Genomic DNA, 11,184 nt, shown 5'->3' with positions numbered 1-11,184 from the left:
GATTTGATATGTGCTGTTACAGTAATTCATTCATAGAATCCATTTCATAATACCACAATTAACAGACCATTATCTACATTTCAACAGCATATTAAGATTATTTTACACTTAAGCATTACATTCTGTATGGGAAATGGTGTTTTTAGCAAATGATATATACTGCGGACACAGGAAAAGTAATAGTCTACATGTACCCCGACTTTCAGTTCAAGAAAGACATGTACAGTTATTATCACTAGTGCTGTGTTGATTTTAAGCAAAAGTTTAAAATTTTGAAGTTTTATTAGTATCTTATTGAAACCAGACAATTGTAACCGTAGTTATGAATTAGTACAACATAAAAATTCACCAATATCAAAACATGAAATTGTAAGTGTATTGTATGTTGTTTACTATGCAATATTATTTCTTCACATGAATATTTCTGGATTAACTGACTAAATAGAAGTATACATTTGTGCTTTGTTATGCTCTTAATGATTGAGTCTTTTCTTTTATTTCCTGTTCTATTCTTTTAAATCTTTCTTTACTTGAAGTTGACAATGGTCTTCAATATAATCTCAAGAGGTATATTCTGTAACTAGTCTTTTTAACGGAAATAATTCTCATAAAATTAAATTTAATTGATTTTATGTTCTTATATCTTTTTTTCACAGTTTTGTTGCTATGATTGACTGCTACAGACACTTAATTATTTCCTCTTTTTATTCCTAAAAGATGTTTCACTCTGCCAATTTTCCCTGCAAACATATGAAAAGAAGTAAGAATAAAGAAATTGTAATAAAGCTTATCCATTTTGTCGTTGAATTCTACTGGTACTGAACATGCCCTAAATAGAAAATGCAAAACTAGACATCATATAATATATTATATGTTTTAGTTTATTATTATTTATAAACTATGTTATGAACAATTAATTCAAATAGGAATCTGTATACAATAGGATAATATTATAACATTAAATTGAGTATGCATATATACAAAATCATTTAATTCTAACATGAGTATAAGTTAATTCATTTGAAAATTAAATGCTCCACAGGGTGCAGCTTGATATGACCGCAGAGGTCTATCCCTGAACAGTAGGGGCAAGTATGGACATAACATTAAAGCTTGATACAGCTCTGAATTTAGATTGTGATTATATATTTGACACTGCATAGGTTTCTGACACAGAATGAATGTGGTCTAAGAACTTAAAAAATTGAAATTGGACACATACCAACTATGGTCCAATTATCCAATATCAATATACAAAATACAAAATACAAAATGTACATGGTTGAATTCAGCATATCAAAGAACCCCAAGAAATCTATATCTGATGAAATCAAACAAAGAGCCTTTGGACCTCAATGTAGACCAATCTAATAAGGGGGCCAAAAAATCAAAACCTAAATACATACTTAGATTCAGCATACCAAAAAACCTTTGTCATTCAATTTTTGATGAAATCAAACTAAGTTTAATTGTGGACCCTTTGAACCTTAATGAAGATCATTTTTAAAACCTGGCTTAAAATCCAAAATATAAATACACAATTAAAAACAGCATATCAAAGAACCACCAAAATTCTATTTTTGTTGAAATCAAACAAAGTTTAATTTTGGACACTTTGGACCTTAATGCGGACTTATTAAATACTAAATACACAGTTAGATTCAGCATATTAAAGAACCCAAGAATTCAAGACTTTGAATTAAACCCCATTGAAATTGGTCATGAAATAAGCAATTAATACAAAGTATTAGAAAAGTATTGTTTTTGGTCCCTAATTCCTAAATGGTTAGGGCCATAATCCCTAAAATCAATCCCAATCTTCCTTTTTAGCTTATTGATTTAAAATTTTCGAAATCATCCAGTAATATATTATTCTATGGGGTATAGCTTAATAACCTTAGTATAATCAATAATAATAAGTACTGATTAATAATAAATACATACATTATTAATCATCTATCTTTTGAAGATTTCCGAGATAATGATTATTTTATCCTATACCTTTATCGCTTTCGCTGACGATGAAGGACAACACCCATAAAACTTTATATTAGCATTAATCTCATATAAGCTTCTACGAATATCATTGATAGAAAGTGAACACGAGGAAACCGTGTATATTTAAAACACGACCAGTGGGCGTATTATATTTTAAATACACGGTCAATGGGGATTCTTATATTTTTGATACATGGTTAGTAGTACCATTGTTAGTAGTAAAGTTACTGTTACATGTGTTACATGTTTTATATTTTTTCAGACAAAAAGATGTGTTAGAGACGCTGACTTTTCTCACTGTTACTAATTAAAAATTCTGTATACACCACCAGTGCAAGTTCGTGATATTGAAGATTTGATCACGGCCATAGTCCACCAGACACCAAATATTGCTCTAATAACTCATACTAAACGCAACTGAAAAATATTGATTATTTTACTTTCAAATGACGTTTAAACTCCCCATATTAAGATAGTCGGTAAGATAAATTCGTTACACAGTGTTCTAGTGATTTAATACGATATATACGGGATAGGTACATTCCATATATATCGTATACGGGCACTAGCATCAGGTATAAATATAATTTATTAAGAGAACCAAATGCAAGATAAAATAGCTGACGCATTTTTTGTAGCCAAAAACAAAACACGTTCAACCTTTAATGACCATTTTCTTCTACATTGATGGCTATAAACTCATGAGACGAGATAGTTATAGTAAAGGCGGTGGTATCATGGCCTTTATAAATTCTGTCTTTCCATCTAGCAAGAAAACAACCATTGAATCTGAAAAGTAGATACCATCAGTTATGAATTACAGATAAATGATAAGAAATGGCTTGTAATGGATATTTATAAAGCACAACCAATGTATAATAATGATTAATTTAAATTTTGAATGATAAAATCATGATCCATGTTTATGCATTATGACAATATTTCATTTATCTATAGATTTAAGTTTTGATATTTTGACACCCAAAAGAATCAAACTCTGAATGATATATTTGATTTGATTTTTAGTGTTTTAACGCCACTTTTAAGCACCGCTTTTGGGCTATTTCGTGGCGGCCAGTTTTTATTGGTGGATGAAGCCGGAGTGCCCGGAGAAAACCACCGACCTTCGATAGGAAAACTGACAATCCTAGTCAATTAAGATTGAGTCGAGTGCACACGCACGTGCGGAGTTCGAACTCACAACCTCAGTGTTGACTGGCTAGTGATTACAGTAGTAACTACTTAGACCACTCGGCCACCGAGGCCCCCTAATATATTTGATGTATTTGATATCTAATATGAAAAGGTATACACATTCCCTTGTAGATGTTCTACTGAAATCGAAGAAAAACATGTGTTTTCGGTATTCAAAATTTACCAACTTCTATAAGTGACTAGCTCAATTTTATTTCTGTAACACTTTCTGTAACCCTAAATGGTCAAGAGCCCTCACAAACAATACAGAATATCTCTTTAAGACGTAATGACAAATTTGATACATGTATTTACACATTTAATTTAAATCTGCAACACATCACTACAACAGATTAAGTAAATTGATCACACAATCAGTATGAATCATATTTTAGAAGTACTCTGAAACAACAACAAAAAGCAAGAAAACCAATAGACATTCCTATTGAAACTTATTGTGCTCTTCTTCATTTTCTACTTGTTCCTTTATTCATACAAGGCTTCATACTTCATACAGGAGCTTCATAGGAAAAAGGAAAACAAAGCTAGCATTATCCTTTAACCTCACATTCCGCTATATAGATGATGTCCTCTCACTAAATAATTCAAAGTTTGGTGACTATGTTGAACGCTTTAATCCCATCGAACTTTAAATAAAGGATACAGAAATACAACTAAGTCTGGCGTACACAATTGTAATCCTGGTATCTTTGATGAGTTAATTTATAACAACTTGGTCAATGCCACTGCTGGCGGAGGTTTCTTTGCTCCCCAAGGGTATCACAAGCCAAGTAGTCAGTACTTTTGTGTTGACATGAAATATCATTGCTGTGGTCATAATTATGAATTAATTGTTTACTAAACGATGAAGTTTTCGATTTACTAAGGATTTTCTACCCCAGGAATAAATTACTAGTACCTAAGTTTGGAATTGTGGGTACTCAATGCTCTTAAACTACAAGCTTTATTTGGCTTTTATAAATCAAAATATTCGAGCCTCACTAATGGGTCTTTTGTAAACGAAACGCGCATCTGGCGTACACACTTGTAATCCTGGTATGTATGATGAGTTAATTCCTATCTTGACTTACATTTAGAAATTGTCATTAGGGTTCGTTTGTTAAAAAAACTTTACGACAAAAGAGATTATTTCAGCCTCCCAATTGTGTACTTCAATTTCTATGTAGTAATATCCCAGCTGCGCCTACATATTGAGTATATATCTCCCTGTTGAAGCGATATTCCAGAGCTTGCATTTCCTATCATCATTTCTTTGATAAGAGGATTGCTGCTCTCAAGGAAGCTATTAACACAAGAGTTCCAAGTGGTGAAGTTTAAATTATCCCTCTGAAAATTTTATGGACGCCTTCACGAGTTCATTTTCCGTTATCAAATATCTTTTAAACAGATGACGATGGATATTTTCCAATTGTCGTAACAAGAATCCCACTATCTTGTCCTCGAATGTGACCTACCGAATTAGACTTATCACCGGTTTTGTACTTACATAAGCAACACAACGGATGCCTCATGTGAATCAAGATCTGCTTACCCTTCCGGAGCACCTGAGTTTACACCCGTTTTTTTGTGGGGTTTGTGTTGCTCAATCTTCAGTTTTTATGTTGTTTTGTATACTGTTGTTTATCTTTTTGTCGTTTTTCGTTTTTTGCCATGGCGTTGTCCGTTTTTTTTTCGACTTATGAGTTTGAATATCCCTTTGGTATCTTTCGCCTCTCTTATTCACAAAGTACGGTACAGTAAAACTCGTGAAAAACTAAGAAAATATTCCGTATTCTAAAAGAATCTTTTGTATCAAAGAATTGATCAATTCTAGGTCATCTTTTTCATTACTAACTTATTTTCTTTGTAAATGACAGTTACCTGTGCAATTATGCAGATAACATACCTTATCTTTTTGTGGTCAGATTTTTTATTTACTAATAACTGATCTAGAACCGTCTCAAAAAGGCTGATTGAATAGTTTAGACTTTATAAGATGCAATAATTTCAAGTTTTGGCCGACATTTTTAGGAAACTTATGACAACAATCCTTCCATCAAAATTCAAAACGCAACTTCAATATGTGAATCTACTGTTAAATTGGTAGGTATTGACATAGACTATCAATAAAATTTTGATGAACACGTTGGGAAAATATGTATAGGAAGGCATCACATCAGTTGAACGTTCTCAAATATTTAGGTTCGTATTTCAATAAACTTGACTAATTCACCGTATTCCGTACCGTTATTATAAGTAATTTCTTTGTTTCTTCATTGCCATGGCATTTACAACAAAAACTTTAAACAAATTAAAATAACAGGTAAAAAGAGCACTTCGTTTTGTGTATGAATGCTTACATGAAGATCTATTGTTGACTGTTAGAGTATCATAATTACAAGCAAGAAGAATGCTTAAAATGGGACTAGAAATTCTTAGAATGGTTAACAACTTAGCACCTGTATGTTTGTATAATCAGGCTAACTTAAATATACCAAATATTCAATAACTTGGATATTCTTAAGGTCAGGTTATATGGTATGGCAAATTCCTTGTACTTTTGCAGCTGCTAATTTATAGAACAGCCTCCAAGATAATTTCTTAACTGAAACAAGTTTTCTCTCAATTCAACAGCCTTTCCAGAATAGTACAGTTTGTCAATCGCTGTTTAGCATGTCAAGAGTATTTCCCTTCTTTCCATGTGTTAAAACCTGCACGTTGGACTCTATTGTTGCTGAATGTGCTTAATATCCCTTTAGTGTTCTTGTACCATGTATATTTAAGATGTAATTCCCCCGAGTACGGTTTTTTTTTAATTTGAATGTTTACAATGGGAATGCATTGTTTTTTATATTTTTTTTTTGTATACGCTTTTACATTCAGAAAAAAAAACTTATTAGAGCATTTGTTTATATGTTTTGTATATACCGTATTTAATTAAAGCTTGCTATGCCTGCGTCTAAAGGTCCGTAAGTTCTCATCAGCACAATAACTCAGGACTGTGGTTTAGGCATGCAAAAGCGGATATTGTTTAATAAATCTTGAATAATGAAATTTAAGGATTTTTTTTCTATTTATTGCTATCATGAATAGCACTGAAAACTTGTTGGTAGTTGGCTACAATTATTTTACTCTCGAGCATCACCAAAGGTCAACATAATTGATTATGTGACAAAACGTGAATCTTGTGCAGTTAATTTGGTACAATTTATTGTTATTATCCTGACCTGTTTAATAACTTCATCAATGAGCTATCGTTAGCCCAGTGAGCGTTTTCTCGAGAAAAAAATGAAAACAATTTCTGTAAATTTCATGCGTCCGAAGCGATTTTCTGGATTTACCTTCATCAGGAACGCTTAAAGCCGAATATTTTGAAAACCAAATATGTATCAGAACTGAAACAATTGAATAGCTATATGTACTAAACCTTTAATTAAAACTGTGAATAAAATCGGCATTTGAAAGTGATAAATACGTAGGATGAAATTTATATATCATAAATCATCCAATGAAGAAAGAGAATAAATAGTCAGATATCATTAATCAGTACTTACATTTGCATTGAGCTGATTAAGGTATACCTCAGACAATATTATATCACTTTAGAGTAATAGCTAAAATAATAAAATAATTCGCAAAATTGTAAACCCTGCGAAATTCATAAATGGAAAAAAAGCCTTAATATTTTGGTTGTGTTTGTGATTTTTTTAGCATACACACGAGAGTAATCTCAACATTATTACAGATGCTCTTAAAATCTTATTTCAAAGTCATGGGAATGTAATAAAATTTTGATAAGAGGTCTTGCAATTTTCATTTTGAATGTGTCTTGCCTTGTAATTCTGTCAAAAGAAAAGAAATTGAAAGAAAAACGGTTTTACAAATTAACAATGTGTTTGAATGTCAGTGATTCCTCAATAGGTTTAATTTCAATTCTTTTAAGCTTCCAGACGATTTATCATATATCAACCGGAAATGGACTAGCGCCATTTTGTTTTCTTGTAACACCATTAGCCTCAACAACAATTTTGTTTTCTCTAGTAAAAACTTGATGGATTTGCTCAGAACAACTTATTGTTACATTCAGAACGGCAAATATTAATTGTTATAGAATTCCCGTTGTGCCTGCGACTTTCGTACTGTTTTTAATTTGTGCAACATTTGTGTTTCCAATGTTTATTGTTTTTGGAAATTTCTTTTCTTCGGCATGTTCAATTCAATATATTCTTCGAAAGGATAGATTAACAGTTTTATTCATCGATCATATCAATCATAGTAATAATATATATGACTATTATTTTGCGCTTTTATTTATCATGGAAACGAGTACATCCCCATCATTCTGAAAATTCGATTACAACAATTACAAAATAGTTCTTCTTTTCGGAATTGTTGGGAATCATCGCTCACATTACAAGCTGTTCAGAACATCCCTACTAAACACAGTTGTAAAACAAATAATTTTTCGAACTCCCAAAGACAGTATCATATTGGAAAAGGACGACCAGGATCAAAACGAATTTGGAAAACATCTGTGACACTTGGCATGCTTGTGTTCATCATGCTTTTGTCGGTGTTACCAAAGGCTGCATTTGGATTGGCGCAGGTTTATAACCCATATGATCTTAAACTTCAAAATGATGTCGGGATTGTGGACTTGTTCTTATTTATTAATCCTTTGCTGGACCCTTAATGTGTTTTTTTTTTATATCATCTTGATATATAATTTCAACAAAATAACGATGACAAACCTTTAGCGAGTTTATTTTATTTTTTTTTATCGAAATTGAATAAGGAGAGTTGATATAAAGCGATATCCTATTCTCACGAGTTATTAAACCTATTTCTCTTCTGGTAACAATTATCTTTGTCCTAGTGAAATATTTTCGATTTCGCCAGCTTCATTTCAATGTTACTTAATTAGGTCCACTTACGGTATTCAGAATATTGTGACATCAACCAAAACTTTTTCAATTTTTTTGTACGCTTCAGAATATAATCAAATTAATTTTACAAAAAGACTATGTGACCCTTGAAATTCATCATTGACCTAAAGAACAGCTTAAGTAAATATCGCGATTTCGTTACACATTGCAGGATATGCCAACCAAATTTAAGCAGTCTTCGTATAGTTGTGATACGAGAAATATATATTCATGTGGTATATAGATTACAGGCTAAAACCACAAAAGAATAGTTCTATTTGTTTGAAAACAAGCATTCTGAGAGTATTGCATGGCAATACATAGTTCCCTACCGGTTAAAATCCATTATACCGGAACAAAATGCTATAGTTGATCTATAACTTGTCATGGTGTAAACTATATAACAAATATCAAGTCAATATCTTCAAGCATGATGAAAAAAGTTGTGAAAACTGATTATTTGTGTGAATTTTCCTAGTCCAAGGACCATAAATCTGCACAAAATCATCAGACCGAAACAAAATTCATACTTGATCTGTAACTTGTCATTATAAAACTACATATCAATTATCGTACCAATATCTTCAAGCATGACTAAAAAAGGGTGGAAAACTGTTTATTTTGGGTAAATTTTCTAAGGCCATGGACCATAACTCTGGACAACATCATCAGAACGGAACAAAATTCGAACTTGATCTGTAACATGTCATGATAAACATACGTACCAAATATCAAATCAATAGTTTCAAGCACGAAGAAAAAAAGTGTGGAAAACTGATTTGCCGGACTGACGGATGGACTGACGGATGGACAGACAGACAGAGTGCAAACCTAAAGTCCCCTTTGACTTCGTCGGTAATGGACTAAAAAAATATCAATTGTAGACTCTGCTGCATCATGTACATTGTTTGTATTTTTCAAGCATTGGTTGTATCATAGAAATACTATGATCTAATGATGACAGAGTTTACATTATTATAGTATATGTAGCTATCCCAATTATGAAGACAGTTCTAAGGATAATCCATTGTACCAGTTGCATTTTGTAAGCATTCCAGTAGAGAATTGTATCTAACATTTTTGCCGATTAACGTGTCTTTGGATACATTTGTCGAGGTTTCCTATGTGGTTTGCAAAAAAAAAAAAAGAATGTTTCATGTTTATTTTCTTATGTGTTGGATTAAGTTGTTTTATGTAATGTATCCGTTTTTATTCTGTAGTTAGTAAAATTGAGAATGGAAATGGGGAATGTGTCAAAGAGACAACAACCCGACCACAGAACAGACAACAGCAGAAGGCCACCAACAGGTCTTCAATGCAGCGAGAAATTCCCGCACCCGGAGGCGTCCTTCAGCTGGCCCCTAAACAAATATATATACTAGTTCAGTGATAATGAACGTCATACTAAACTCCAAATTGTACACAAGAAACTAAAATTAAAAATAATACAAGACTAACAAAGGCTAGAGGCTCCTGACTTGGGACAGGCGCAAAAATGCGGCGGGGTTAAACATGTTTATGAGATCTCAACCCTCCCCCTATACCTCTAGCCAATGTAGAAAAGTAAACGCATAACAATACGCACATTAAAATTCAGTTCAAGAGAAGTCCGAGTCTGATGTCAGAAGATGTAACCAAAGAAAATAAACAAAATGACAATAATACATAAATAACAACAGACTACTAGCAGTTAACTGACATGCCAGCTCCAGACTTCAATTAAACTGATTGAAAGATTATGTCTTCATCATATGAATATCAGGCACAATCCTTCCCGTTAGGGGTTTAGTATCATACCATCATAACATATATGAGAAGAACATAACCCGTGTCATGCCAACAACTGGTTTTTAAATAAATGTGTTTAGTGCAGATGCAAAGACCTTATAAGTGAATCAATATCAACGCCAAAATATGCAATCTTTAATGACCTGACAACAGTATCGTAACTATATCCCTTCTTAATAAGTCTATTTAAAGGTTTTGTTAGTTTCAGAGGTGAATACTGACATTTTTGTGCTTTATAAAGAATATTTCCATAAAAAATTGGATGTGAAATACCTGAACGTATAAGAAGTCTGCATGTTGAGCTATATTTACGAATGATGTCCTTATACCGATGATAAAATTTAGTAAATGTTTTGACTAGTTTGTGATATCGAAAACCCTGGTGTAATAATTTTTCAGTAATACATACATTTCTCTCGTTAAAATCTAAAACATTGTTACATACACGAGCGAATCGTACAAGTTGAGATATATAAACACCGTAAGATGGTGACAAGGGAACGTCACCATCTAAAAATGGATAATTAACGATAGGAAATGAAAAATCATCTCTTTTATCATATATTTTAGTATTAAGCTTTCCGTTAATGATATAGATATCAAGATCGAGGAAAGGGCAGTGGTCATTGTTAGTATTAGCTTTATTTAAAGTAAGTTCAACAGGATAAATTTCTTTAGTATACATACTGAAGTCGTCATTATTGAGAGCCAAAATATCATCCAAATATCTAAAAGTATTATTAAATTTGTGTATCAGATGTTGTTTCGATGGGTCTTTACTGATTTTTGTCATAAATTGTAACTCATAGCAATACAAAAAAAGGTCCGCAATAAGTGGTGCACAGTTAGTCCCCATTGGAATTCCGATAACCTGACGATAAACGGAATCTCCAAAGCGAACAAAAATGTTATCTAGTAAAAATTCAAGGGCATATATAGTATCAAAGCATGTCCAATTGACATAGTTTTTTTGTTTATTGCTACTAAAAAATGACCTAAAAGAGTTTGAACATATATATTCACATTCTGACTTTTTAAATGCCCATTTAATTAGGTGTGTGAATTTTTTCTTAATGAGAATGTGAGGCAATGTGGTATATAGGGTAGAAAAATCAAAACTTTGAACAGATTCAAAATCACCAATATATGCATGCAATTTATCAAGTACTTCCAACGAGTTCTTGACACTCCAAAAGTAATTAATTCCACTATTTTCGAAGGCCTTATTTGAACAATTTATTATCAGGTTTTTGATTGTACCAAGTGTACTGGTAAGAAG

Source organism: Mytilus californianus, unplaced genomic scaffold, assembly GCF_021869535.1.
Source record: "Mytilus californianus isolate M0D057914Y unplaced genomic scaffold, xbMytCali1.0.p SCAF_14, whole genome shotgun sequence".
NCBI lineage: Eukaryota > Metazoa > Mollusca > Bivalvia > Mytilida > Mytilidae > Mytilus > Mytilus californianus.
Note: the sequence above shows the minus strand (reverse complement) of the source record.